The sequence below is a fragment of the Ascaphus truei genome, unplaced genomic scaffold (genome assembly GCF_040206685.1).
Source record: "Ascaphus truei isolate aAscTru1 unplaced genomic scaffold, aAscTru1.hap1 HAP1_SCAFFOLD_1786, whole genome shotgun sequence".
In the NCBI taxonomy this organism is placed as follows: domain Eukaryota; kingdom Metazoa; phylum Chordata; class Amphibia; order Anura; family Ascaphidae; genus Ascaphus; species Ascaphus truei.
Window position 1 is genome coordinate 1 of NW_027454685.1, and position 13,464 is coordinate 13,464.

Consider the following 13,464-nt stretch of genomic DNA (forward strand, 5'->3'; position numbering starts at 1 on the left):
GCTCCAGCAATCCCTGCACTGAGGTCCGAGGCGACGGGGAGGCCCTGCATCGCTCGCACGCACTGTGGACGACCAAGCGTGTGCCCATGATAATCACGGCCTTAGAGGGATGAGTGTGTCAGAGCCTAGAAGGGGCATATAGATGATGGAGGAGGAGGGAGGAGGAGATGATAGCATTGTAAGAGTTAACAAAATAGTTAGTTTAAGCAGAAAGTGAGGAGAGGTTAGAGATAAGGGTAGATGTCAGAGGAGAGAGTTCAATTAAGCTGAGGTATCGAGTAGGACAGGGGTGAGGGGAATGAGAGGTGGTGGATGATGAGAGCAGAAGAGGTCATGTACAAATAGACCTTGTTAGTCAGAGAGCAGTCATTCCAGAGGGCACGTGAGAAGTGAAGAGTAAAGTGAGACATGGAATGTGGATTACATTAGATGGGTTAATACGCTTAGCAGGGAGGTGGAGAGAGAGAGGCAAGAGGCAGAGAGTGGTGCAGGGGTTGAGGAAGAGATGTTGCATGTACCTTATCAGAACATTAAAGAACATCAATTCACACTGGTGCAGAGTTGATGATGAATCCAGTTCACCTCCAATTCAATTTTAACAGAAATGTTTCATTCTTCATTACTGAAAAAAAAGAAAAGTAAAAAACATTTCATTACTATTTTCAAAATGGATTGAATTCCCCCAACAATGACTATGTGTTACCAATATATCCCTCTCAGTCCCACTGCAGCATATACTGTACCAGTGTGAAAGTAGGAAGGTACACAGTACCGGTAAAACAATACGTGCCGGTACTATGCACCATATGAATTATAAGGGGATGTAAATCTCCCAGTCTCTCTCCATATCCGCAACAGAGCGGGCTCCGGTCAGTGGCATGGATGCCCATATATGGGTATGCTCATATTTGGGCATCCCATGTCACTGACCGGAGCCGGCTCTGAGTATAGGGATATATGCGGAGACGCAGAGGTGCAAGGAAATGGGAGGAGGCACGGTGAGAAACAGGGAGAGACCACAGGAAGATAGAGGGCAACAACTTCCACAAGGTACTTGTATGGGTAGAATTGTTTGTATTTTGTGCAGAGGGGGTAATTTCAGATAAAATACAATTCTCCACCCTCTACGAAACAATTCCACTTTGTTCAGTAAGCCAGAAAGTCTTGGTCCCATGTGGACTGAATTTAATGCAAATAAGGTCCTTAATACACAAGTAAAGAATAAAGTTACTTATTCTCTACTGTAAGAAGTGCCACATTGCCCACTATTTGGGTCCTGTGCCCAGATTGTGACCATGCATGGCAGAGGTGAGATTCCCCCAACTCCAATTTGCTACACTCTCCAAGAGAGATAATTGTGATCAGAGGTGGAACTAGGGGAGGGTGTGAGCAGGGTCACTGCCCAGGGAGTAACCTGACTGGGGGCACGGAAATCTCATTTAGTGCATATGTTGCGGCACTGCATTGATTGACCGGTCAATCTGCACTGCTGCCTGTCACAGTGACATCCTGATCGGGCACTGTGATCAGCTATAGCACTGACCCAGGTGAGATAGTTCAGCACTTTACAAGGAGGGAACAGATGTTGTGGGTGACAGATGCTGGAGGTAGGCCAAGACTGTTGGCCAGAGTAACGTGGAGACTTACTGCACTCTGCATGCCCATCCTCTCCCTGACATCAGGGGAAGGAAGTGGCCCTGGGGTGTGTGTAGGTATGCCAGATGTCAGTGTATGCATAAGTAAGTATGCCTGTGTAGTGGGAGGTGTAGGGGCGTTAAGCTGGAGGACTTAAAACAGGCACAAAAGCACATAGATACCTCTGATTATACCGCACCAAATGCTGATAATATCATGCTGTAGCTGCACTTTACAGAAGATGATGCAGATGTCATCATTGGTTGGTGGGTTCATTAAATCAATCCATCATATCATAACCACACTGTGCATATGATGTACTGAATCAGTAACACCAGGAAGACATCTCCATGTTAGGAGTAGAGTTGAAGTTAACAGAATATGTCCAGCACTGTGGTGTGTAGCCCATAAATAATAATTGTGCACATTACCAGAACAACATACTGTCAACTGCAAGATCATTTTGCTGCTTGTAGCGTATGCTCATCCTGTACAGTGTTGTAGTAGATCCGTCTCTTCAGTGTTCACTGCAACAAAAGTAAGACATTGCATTAATATTACAGACGTTTGGGGGCTGAAATCTCACTTCGCTGCGGACAATTTCCCTTTGCATAAGATTCTTGTGATTATGTCAATGATGATCAATAACTGCATCATAACACAGCCGCTCTATACAGAAGATGTACTTGCTCTCATTGGTCATTGAGGTAATACGTCACACAATGTACAGATATAGCAAGGATTATTTCTCCCACTTGTGCATTATGGCATTATGATGGGAAATGTTGTGAGATTCTGCATTATCAGCATCACTGAATCTTTTGGAAATTAAGTGATATTCTATGTTTTAATGCAATATTATGGGTGATCAGCCGGTAAAATAATAATAGCTTGCTGTATCTGTAGCCATGCTCTACCCATGATGTGCTGAACCAATGACTGCAGAGAGATTCAGAGTGCTAAACATGACTGGAACGCATCTCTGAATAATGGGCAGCAAAGCAGTGCAGAATAGGAGGTGAAAGTATTTAAAATGGAAGATCCTTAGCAGCTGTGTGGAGAGTAGACAGTACAGACTGACCAAGTAAATGGTAAAAGGAGTAACTTCAACATTACTTGGCTTTGTTCTCCACATTGAAGCTTTCCTCCTCTTTAAATCACTAATACTGATGCCATGTGTAACCTGTACTGAGAGTTATATAATCTACTGGCCTAGATGAAACCATATGATGCAAACAGGATCCATCCCACTCCAGATTCATAGAATTTACCACCTCAACCTTTCATAACAATCACATAGAACTGCAGCTGTGCGCTACTGCACATGTTCTTGTTATGAATGGTAGTAGATGTGGTCCTTGGGTCTTTACTTCATACTGTAGCCACCCTCTACTCATGATGTATTGAATCAACGAAAACTTGCATGGTTCAGATCACAGGAAGGGGTAGAGTAGAGATGAAAATATTCAATGTGAAACCCGTAGCAGCCGGATTGTGTGGAGTCAATAAAACGACAAATACTAAATGGTAAATGAGAAATATACACATTGCTTATCTGTCTCTGTGTAGTAATTTTCCTTCTCTTCAACTGTCCTTCAAATTTTCTCTTTTGCAAGAAAAGGAACACATGGCTTCAATATTCACTTCTGTTCTGCAGTCATCCCTCCTGAAATAAAAGTTAAGCATTGCATTGTTATTATGATAATACATACAATAAACCTTGCTCCAAACCATTTGATGCAAAGCAAATCCACCTCCCACCCACAGCTGTGCTCCTTCTAGAGCATGCATGTCAAACTCCAGTCCTCGAGGGTCCCAAACAGGCCAGGTTTTCAGTAGGGATATCCTGAAAACCTGGCCTGTTTGCTGCCCTCGAGGACTGGAGTTTGACATCCTTGTTCTTGAGCTTCTACCACGCAAGTCATCCATGTGAGTGACACTGTACTGCAGTCCTGGTCTGCACACAATCTACTGAATCAATGACATCACACTGTAAAGGCAATCTACAAGATGTATTAGTTGTCCACACTTCCGAAATGTTACTTTTATGTCCAAATCACTTATTCCCATGACCTGATATTTGTATTTGTTATTTATAGGATTGTCACAAAGAGTTGATGAGGTCACCAAATGATAGTATGTAGAGAGAAAGAGAGATCTCAGAACAGAGCCCTGATGTATACCCACAGACAGATCAATAGAAGACGAAGACATGTTAGCAACAGAGATGGAGAATGTGTGACAGGAAAGTTATGATGAAAACCAGGATAGAACTGTGTTACGGATACCAAGAGAGTTTAGAATATGAAGGAGGAGAGTGATTGAGAGCATCAAACGCAGCAGATAGATCAAGTAGGATTAGTAGGGAAAAGTGACCTTGGGAATTTGCTTTAAGCACAGTCTGTAGAACGAGCTGTACGAAAGGCAGGTTGTAAAGGATCCAGGAGGGAATGTGATTTAAGAATGTTGACATTCTAGCAATTAGGAGACAAACAGCAGGAGGGATACAGGGCGGTAGTTAGTAAGGCACATAGGGTGTAGGTTGTTTCTGAGAAAAGGGTGACCACTACAGGCTTAAAGTAAGAGGGTAAAGAGCCAGAGAATAGGGAGGAATTGAAGATGTGGGTGAGAGTGGGGACTAAGAGATGCAGTAAGGTGTGAGGGGATACGATCTAGAGGGCATGTGGTAGAGGGAGAAGAGAAGATGATTAGCTTCCAGCTCTGTAAGAGAAGAAAAGGAGTCAAATGCAGAAGGAGAATTAGGTAGAAGGAGAGAAGGGGGAAGGGACAGAAGGAATCTCCTTGTGGGTGGCATCCACCTTGCCTCTGAAGTAGTCAAATGCTTGAGGAGAAGTGAAGGAAGGATGGCAAGTGTGAGGAGAAGGTTAGTGGAGGGAGTCAAATACAGGGAAAAAAAGACAGCGTAAATTAAATTTGAGTGTTGATGAATGTGAAAAAAAAGTAGTGTGGTTTGGCCCCAGAGAGCAGCTTTATACAGGACTGGAGACATTTTTACTGTAGAAAAATCAAATATCAATTGTGTGATTTCCTTCATAGGCATTAAGAACAGCGAGTGGAAGTGTGATGAACATGTTTGGGAATTTAGCCAAGGGTGTGGGCTAGAGGGACAAGTGTGTCAGAGCCTAGAGGGGGCATATAGATAGGAGGATAGCATTGTAAGAGTTAATAAGATTGTTAGTTTAAGCGGAAAGAGAGAGAGAGCAGAGAGGTTAGAGTAGATGTCAGAGGAGAGTTTAATTAAGCAGAGGCAAATCAGTGGGACAGGTAAGATGGGGTGAGGGGAATGACTGATTGTGAATGATGAGAGCAGAAGAGGTCATGTACAACTAGAGCCTTGTTAGTCAGAGAACGGACATTCCAGATGGCATAGGAGAAGGGAAGAGAAAAGTAAGGAAAGGAATGTGGATTACATTAGATAGGTTAACACTCTTAGCAGGGAGGCAGAGGCAGGGAGGCCCGATGTGTATATGAGCAGGTTCAAGATTATAAGAGATATCCCACACATCAGCAAACATAGAAGGAGACATAGAGATAAGTGTAGAGAGAGACAGAGATAGCTCTATGTAGAGAGAGAGGGACGTAGAGAGAATGAGACAGATAGGCGCAGAGAGAGGGGGCGCAGAGAGAGGGGGCGCAGAGAGAGGAGGCGCCAAAAGAGGGGGCGCAGAGAGAGGGGGCACAGAGAATAGGATATTAAAGAGTGCTTTTCATTGAGCAGTGCAGAAATAGCTGCAATAGAGGTCTGTACAAATGGTGCAGTGTGTAGACACATGCAAAGGTAGGGGAAGGAAAGAGGAGAACATGTGGATAAAAGCAGGAGTGTGGAAGTTAGAGAAATTAGAAAAGTTTAACAGAGGAGTGAGGAAACAGCAAGCAGAAAGAACAAGAGAGAGGTTACATTGGGATGACGTTCTGTGGTAAAGAGAAAATGCTAGGAGAGAGCTTTCAAATATTAGAGGACATGAATTGAGGGAGCAAATGTATAAATCAAAACCTGAGGGGGAGGTATAGCACGAAAGCTTGCAGATTATAGTCTTAATGTTGCGTGTACCTGTCAGGGTATTCAAGAAGTTAAATTCTCACAAGTGCAGAGTTCATGATGAAATGCTGAATCTAGTCCCCCTCCAATTTAATTTTAATATAACTTTTCCATTCTTCATTACTGCAAAAAGCAAACAAAACAAAACCACATTGCATTACTATTTTCAAAATGGATTGAATGGCATATTCAACAGTGACTGTGTGATGCCAATATTCCCCACTCACTCGTAGTGAAGCACATATTGTACTAGTGTTGAAAGTAGGCCGGTAGAGTCAGGTACGCAGTACTGATAAAACAATAAGTGCCCGTCGTAAGTACCAGCTCCGCAACAGTGCGGGCATCACATTAGTGACGTGGATGAACATATATGGATAAGCCCATATTAAGGCATCACGTGACCAGAGCCGTCACTGACTGGGTATACGTAAAGACGCAGGGAGATGCAAGGAAAGGGAGGGAGAGAGACAGGGAGAAGATGTGAAACGGAGGAAGGCACGGATGGAGGGAGTTCTTCCGAGCTTCTGCGGGCCTCTCTCTTTCACTGGTGCATGCCGGGAGCTGGTCCCAACATCCACAAAGTGTGTGTGTATTATTGGTTGTATTTTATGGGGGTAGGAGGGTAGTGTGTATATTGTGTGTGTGGGAGTATTATATTGTGTGTAGAGGTGCAGAGGAGAGTACTAGATTGTGTATCTTGTGTAAGGGTGTTGTGTATATTGTGTTTGGAGCTATAATATTATTGGGGAGATTAGTATTGAGGAGGTATTATAGTGTGTATTGTGGGGAGTATTAGTGTGTGTATTGTTTGTGGGTGACAGATGCTGGGGGTATGCAGCAATCCCTGCACTGAGGTCCGAGGCGGCTCTGCATCGCTCGCACGCACTGTGGATGACCAAGCATGTGCCCATGATAATCATGGCCTTAGAGGGATGAGTGTGTCAGAGCCTAGAAGGGGTATATATATAATGGAGGAGGGTGGAGGAAGTAGGAGGAGGGAGGAGGAGATGATAGCATTGTAAAAGTTAACAAGATAGTTAGTTTAAGCAGAAAGTGAGGAGAGGTTAGAGATAAGGGTAGATGTCAGAGGAGAGAGTTCAATTAAGCTGAGGTATCGAGTAGGACAGGGGTGAGGGGAATGAGAGGTGGTGGATGAGAGCAGAAGAGGTCATGTACAAATAGACCTTGTTAGTCAGAGAGCAGTCATTCCAGAGGGCACGTGAGAAGTGAAGAGTAAAGTGAGACATGGAATGTGGATTACATTAGATGGGTTAATACGCTTAGCAGGGAGGTGGAGAGAGAGAGGCAAGAGGCAGAGAGTGGTGCAGGGGTTGAGGAAGAGATGTTGCATGTACCTTATCAGAACATTAAAGAACATCAATTCACACTGGTGCAGAGTTGATGATGAATCCAGTTCACCTCCAATTCAATTTTAACAGAAATGTTTCATTCTTCATTACTGAAAAAAAAGAAAAGTAAAAAACATTTCATTACTATTTTCAAAATGGATTGAATTCCCCCAACAATGACTATGTGTTACCAATATATCCCTCTCAGTCCCACTGCAGCATATACTGTACCAGTGTGAAAGTAGGAAGGTACACAGTACCGGTAAAACAATACGTGCCGGTACTATGCACCATATGAATTATAAGGGGATGTAAATCTCCCAGTCTCTCTCCATATCCGCAACAGAGCGGGCTCCGGTCAGTGGCATGGATGCCCATATATGGGTATGCTCATATTTGGGCATCCCATGTCACTGACCGGAGCCGGCTCTGAGTATAGGGATATATGCGGAGACGCAGAGGTGCAAGGAAATGGGAGGAGGCACGGTGAGAAACAGGGAGAGACCACAGGAAGATAGAGGGCAACAACTTCCACAAGGTACTTGTATGGGTATAATTGTTTGTATTTTGTGCAGAGGGGGTAATTTCAGATAAAATACAATTCTCCACCCTCTACGAAACAATTCCACTTTGTTCAGTAAGCCAGAAAGTCTTGGTCCCATGTGGACTGAATTTAATGCAAATAAGGTCCTTAATACACAAGTAAAGAATAAAGTTACTTATTCTCTACTGTAAGAAGTGCCACATTGCCCACTATTTGGGTCCTGTGCCCAGATTGTGACCATGCATGGCAGAGGTGAGATTCCCCCAACTCCAATTTGCTACACTCTCCAAGAGAGATAATTGTGATCAGAGGTGGAACTAGGGGAGGGTGTGAGCAGGGTCACTGCCCAGGGAGTAACCTGACTGGGGGCACGGAAATCTCATTTAGTGCATATGTTGCGGCACTGCATTGATTGACCGGTCAATCTGCACTGCTGCCTGTCACAGTGACATCCTGATCGGGCACTGTGATCAGCTATAGCACTGACCCAGGTGAGATAGTTCAGCACTTTACAAGGAGGGAACAGATGTTGTGGGTGACAGATGCTGGAGGTAGGCCAAGACTGTTGGCCAGAGTAACGTGGAGACTTACTGCACTCTGCATGCCCATCCTCTCCCTGACATCAGGGGAAGGAAGTGGCCCTGGGGTGTGTGTAGGTATGCCAGATGTCAGTGTATGCATAAGTAAGTATGCCTGTGTAGTGGGAGGTGTAGGGGCGTTAAGCTGGAGGACTTAAAACAGGCACAAAAGCACATAGATACCTCTGATTATACCGCACCAAATGCTGATAATATCATGCTGTAGCTGCACTTTACAGAAGATGATGCAGATGTCATCATTGGTTGGTGGGTTCATTAAATCAATCCATCATATCATAACCACACTGTGCATATGATGTACTGAATCAGTAACACCAGGAAGACATCTCCATGTTAGGAGTAGAGTTGAAGTTAACAGAATATGTCCAGCACTGTGGTGTGTAGCCCATAAATAATAATTGTGCACATTACCAGAACAACATACTGTCAACTGCAAGATCATTTTGCTGCTTGTAGCGTATGCTCATCCTGTACAGTGTTGTAGTAGATCCGTCTCTTCAGTGTTCACTGCAACAAAAGTAAGACATTGCATTAATATTACAGACGTTTGGGGGCTGAAATCTCACTTCGCTGCGGACAATTTCCCTTTGCATAAGATTCTTGTGATTATGTCAATGATGATCAATAACTGCATCATAACACAGCCGCTCTATACAGAAGATGTACTTGCTCTCATTGGTCATTGAGGTAATACGTCACACAATGTACAGATATAGCAAGGATTATTTCTCCCACTTGTGCATTATGGCATTATGATGGGAAATGTTGTGAGATTCTGCATTATCAGCATCACTGAATCTTTTGGAAATTAAGTGATATTCTATGTTTTAATGCAATATTATGGGTGATCAGCCGGTAAAATAATAATAGCTTGCTGTATCTGTAGCCATGCTCTACCCATGATGTGCTGAACCAATGACTGCAGAGAGATTCAGAGTGCTAAACATGACTGGAACGCATCTCTGAATAATGGGCAGCAAAGCAGTGCAGAATAGGAGGTGAAAGTATTTAAAATGGAAGATCCTTAGCAGCTGTGTGGAGAGTAGACAGTACAGACTGACCAAGTAAATGGTAAAAGGAGTAACTTCAACATTACTTGGCTTTGTTCTCCACATTGAAGCTTTCCTCCTCTTTAAATCACTAATACTGATGCCATGTGTAACCTGTACTGAGAGTTATATAATCTACTGGCCTAGATGAAACCATATGATGCAAACAGGATCCATCCCACTCCAGATTCATAGAATTGAACCACCTCAACCTTTCATAACAATCACATAGAACTGCAGCTGTGCGCTACTGCACATGTTCTTGTTATGAATGGTAGTAGATGTGGTCCTTGGGTCTTTACTTCATACTGTAGCCACCCTCTACTCATGATGTATTGAATCAATGAAAACTTGCATGGTTCAGATCACAGGAAGGGGTAGAGTAGAGATGAAAATATTCAATGTGAAACCCGTAGCAGCCGGATTGTGTGGAGTCAATAAAACGACAAATACTAAATGGTAAATGAGAAATATACACATTGCTTATCTGTCTCTGTGTAGTAATTTTCCTTCTCTTCAACTGTCCTTCAAATTTTCTCTTTTGCAAGAAAAGGAACACATGGCTTCAATATTCACTTCTGTTCTGCAGTCATCCCTCCTGAAATAAAAGTTAAGCATTGCATTGTTATTATGATAATACATACAATAAACCTTGCTCCAAACCATTTGATGCAAAGCAAATCCACCTCCCACCCACAGCTGTGCTCCTTCTAGAGCATGCATGTCAAACTCCAGTCCTCGAGGGTCCCAAACAGGCCAGGTTTTCAGTAGGGATATCCTGAAAACCTGGCCTGTTTGCTGCCCTCGAGGACTGGAGTTTGACATCCTTGTTCTTGAGCTTCTACCACGCAAGTCATCCATGTGAGTGACACTGTACTGCAGTCCTGGTCTGCACACAATCTACTGAATCAATGACATCACACTGTAAAGGCAATCTACAAGATGTATTAGTTGTCCACACTTCCGAAATGTTACTTTTATGTCCAAATCACTTATTCCCATGACCTGATATTTGTATTTGTTATTTATAGGATTGTCACAAAGAGTTGATGAGGTCACCAAATGATAGTATGTAGAGAGAAAGAGAGATCTCAGAACAGAGCCCTGATGTATACCCACAGACAGATCAATAGAAGACGAAGACATGTTAGCAACAGAGATGGAGAATGTGTGACAGGAAAGTTATGATGAAAACCAGGATAGAACTGTGTTACGGATACCAAGAGAGAGTTTAGAATATGAAGGAGGAGAGTGATTGAGAGCATCAAAACGCAGCAGATAGATCAAGTAGGATTAGTAGGGAAAAGTGACCTTGGGAATTTGCTTTAAGCACAGTCTGTAGAACGAGCTGTACGAAAGGCAGGTTGTAAAGGATCCAGGAGGGAATGTGATTTAAGAATGTTGACATTCTAGCAATTAGGAGACAAACAGCAGGAGGGATACAGGGCGGTAGTTAGTAAGGCACATAGGGTGTAGGTTGTTTCTGAGAAAAGGGTGACCACTACAGGCTTAAAGTAAGAGGGTAAAGAGCCAGAGAATAGGGAGGAATTGAAGATGTGGGTGAGAGTGGGGACTAAGAGATGCAGTAAGGTGTGAGGGGATACGATCTAGAGGGCATGTGGTAGAGGGAGAAGAGAAGATGATTAGCTTCCAGCTCTGTAAGAGAAGAAAAGGAGTCAAATGCAGAAGGAGAATTAGGTAGAAGGAGAGAAGGGGGAAGGGACAGAAGGAATCTCCTTGTGGGTGGCATCCACCTTGCCTCTGAAGTAGTCAAATGCTTGAGGAGAAGTGAAGGAAGGATGGCAAGTGTGAGGAGAAGGTTAGTGGAGGGAGTCAAATACAGGGAAAAAAAGACAGCGTAAATTAAATTTGAGTGTTGATGAATGTGAAAAAAAAGTAGTGTGGTTTGGCCCCAGAGAGCAGCTTTATACAGGACTGGAGACATTTTTACTGTAGAAAAATCAAATATCAATTGTGTGATTTCCTTCATAGGCATTAAGAACAGCGAGTGGAAGTGTGATGAACATGTTTGGGAATTTAGCCAAGGGTGTGGGCTAGAGGGACAAGTGTGTCAGAGCCTAGAGGGGGCATATAGATAGGAGGATAGCATTGTAAGAGTTAATAAGATTGTTAGTTTAAGCGGAAAGAGAGAGAGAGCAGAGAGGTTAGAGTAGATGTCAGAGGAGAGTTTAATTAAGCAGAGGCAAATCAGTGGGACAGGTAAGATGGGGTGAGGGGAATGACTGATTGTGAATGATGAGAGCAGAAGAGGTCATGTACAACTAGAGCCTTGTTAGTCAGAGAACGGACATTCCAGATGGCATAGGAGAAGGGAAGAGAAAAGTAAGGAAAGGAATGTGGATTACATTAGATAGGTTAACACTCTTAGCAGGGAGGCAGAGGCAGGGAGGCCCGATGTGTATATGAGCAGGTTCAAGATTATAAGAGATATCCCACACATCAGCAAACATAGAAGGAGACACAGAGATAGGTGTAGAGAGAGACAGAGATAGCTCTATGTAGAGAGAGAGGGACGTAGAGAGAATGAGACAGATAGGCGCAGAGAGAGGGGGCGCAGAGAGAGGAGGCGCCAAAAGAGGGGGCGCAGAGAGAGGGGGCACAGAGAATAGGATATTAAAGAGTGCTTTTCATTGAGCAGTGCAGAAATAGCTGCAATAGAGGTCTGTACAAATGGTGCAGTGTGTAGACACATGCAAAGGTAGGGGAAGGAAAGAGGAGAACATGTGGATAAAAGCAGGAGTGTGGAAGTTAGAGAAATTAGAAAAGTTTAACAGAGGAGTGAGGAAACAGCAAGCAGAAAGAACAAGAGAGAGGTTACATTGGGATGACGTTCTGTGGTAAAGAGAAAATGCTAGGAGAGAGCTTTCAAATATTAGAGGACATGAATTGAGGGAGCAAATGTATAAATCAAAACCTGAGGGGGAGGTATAGCACGAAAGCTTGCACAGCAGATTATAGTCTTAATGTTGCGTGTACCTGTCAGGGTATTCAAGAAGTTAAATTCTCACAAGTGCAGAGTTCATGATGAAATGCTGAATCTAGTCCCCCTCCAATTTAATATAACTTTTCCATTCTTCATTACTGCAAAAAGCAAACAAAACAAAACCACATTGCATTACTATTTTCAAAATGGATTGAATGGCATATTCAACAGTGACTGTGTGATGCCAATATTCCCCACTCACTCGTAGTGAAGCACATATTGTACTAGTGTTGAAAGTAGGCCGGTAGAGTCAGGTACGCAGTACTGATAAAACAATAAGTGCCCGTCGTAAGTACCAGCTCCGCAACAGTGCGGGCATCACATTAGTGACGTGGATGAACATATATGGATAAGCCCATATTAAGGCATCACGTGACCAGAGCCGTCACTGACTGGGTATACGTAAAGACGCAGGGAGATGCAAGGAAAGGGAGGGAGAGAGACAGGGAGAAGATGTGAAACGGAGGAAGGCACGGATGGAGGGAGTTCTTCCGAGCTTCTGCGGGCCTCTCTCTTTCACTGGTGCATGCCGGGAGCTGGTCCCAACATCCACAAAGTGTGTGTGTATTATTGGTTGTATTTTATGGGGGTAGGAGGGTAGTGTGTATATTGTGTGTGTGGGAGTATTATATTGTGTGTAGAGGTGCAGAGGAGAGTACTAGATTGTGTATCTTGTGTAAGGGTGTTGTGTATATTGTGTTTGGAGCTATAATATTATTGGGGAGATTAGTATTGAGGAGGTATTATAGTGTGTATTGTGGGGAGTATTAGTGTGTGTATTGTTTGTGGGTGACAGATGCTGGGGGTATGCAGCAATCCCTGCACTGAGGTCCGAGGCGGCTCTGCATCGCTCGCACGCACTGTGGACGACCAAGCATGTGCCCATGATAATCATGGCCTTAGAGGGATGAGTGTGTCAGAGCCTAGAAGGGGTATATATATAATGGAGGAGGGAGGAGGAAGGAGGAGGAGGGAGGAGGAGATGATAGCATTGTAAAAGTTAACAAGATAGTTAGTTTAAGCAGAAAGTGAGGAGAGGTTAGAGATAAGGGTAGATGTCAGAGGAGAGAGTTCAATTAAGCTGAGGTATCGAGTAGGACAGGGGTGAGGGGAATGAGAGGTGGTGGATGAGAGCAGAAGAGGTCATGTACAAATAGACCTTGTTAGTCAGAGAGCAGTTATTCCAGAGGGCACGTGAGAAGTGAAGAGTAAAGTGAGACATGG

The 13,464-nt window shown here is 43.6% G+C and overlaps 1 long non-coding RNA gene across 4 annotated transcripts; it reads right to left on the bottom strand.

Annotated features, from left to right (window-relative positions):
• Positions 1-528: 528 nt before the first annotated feature.
• LOC142476874 (uncharacterized) lies at positions 529-12,328 on the bottom strand. 4 transcript variants are annotated; one of them, XR_012792026.1, is made up of 7 exons: positions 12,234-12,328; positions 9,715-9,834; positions 8,612-8,694; positions 7,051-7,154; positions 3,182-3,301; positions 2,067-2,162; positions 529-622 (listed from the first exon to the last, which is right to left on the bottom strand). It is a non-coding gene; the product is annotated as an uncharacterized LOC142476874 (long non-coding RNA). The 4 variants fall into 4 exon arrangements; XR_012792025.1 differs by having other exon boundaries at positions 8,599-8,694; XR_012792027.1 differs by lacking the exon at positions 8,612-8,694 and having other exon boundaries at positions 604-622; positions 12,234-12,324.
• Positions 12,329-13,464: the final 1,136 nt, after the last annotated feature.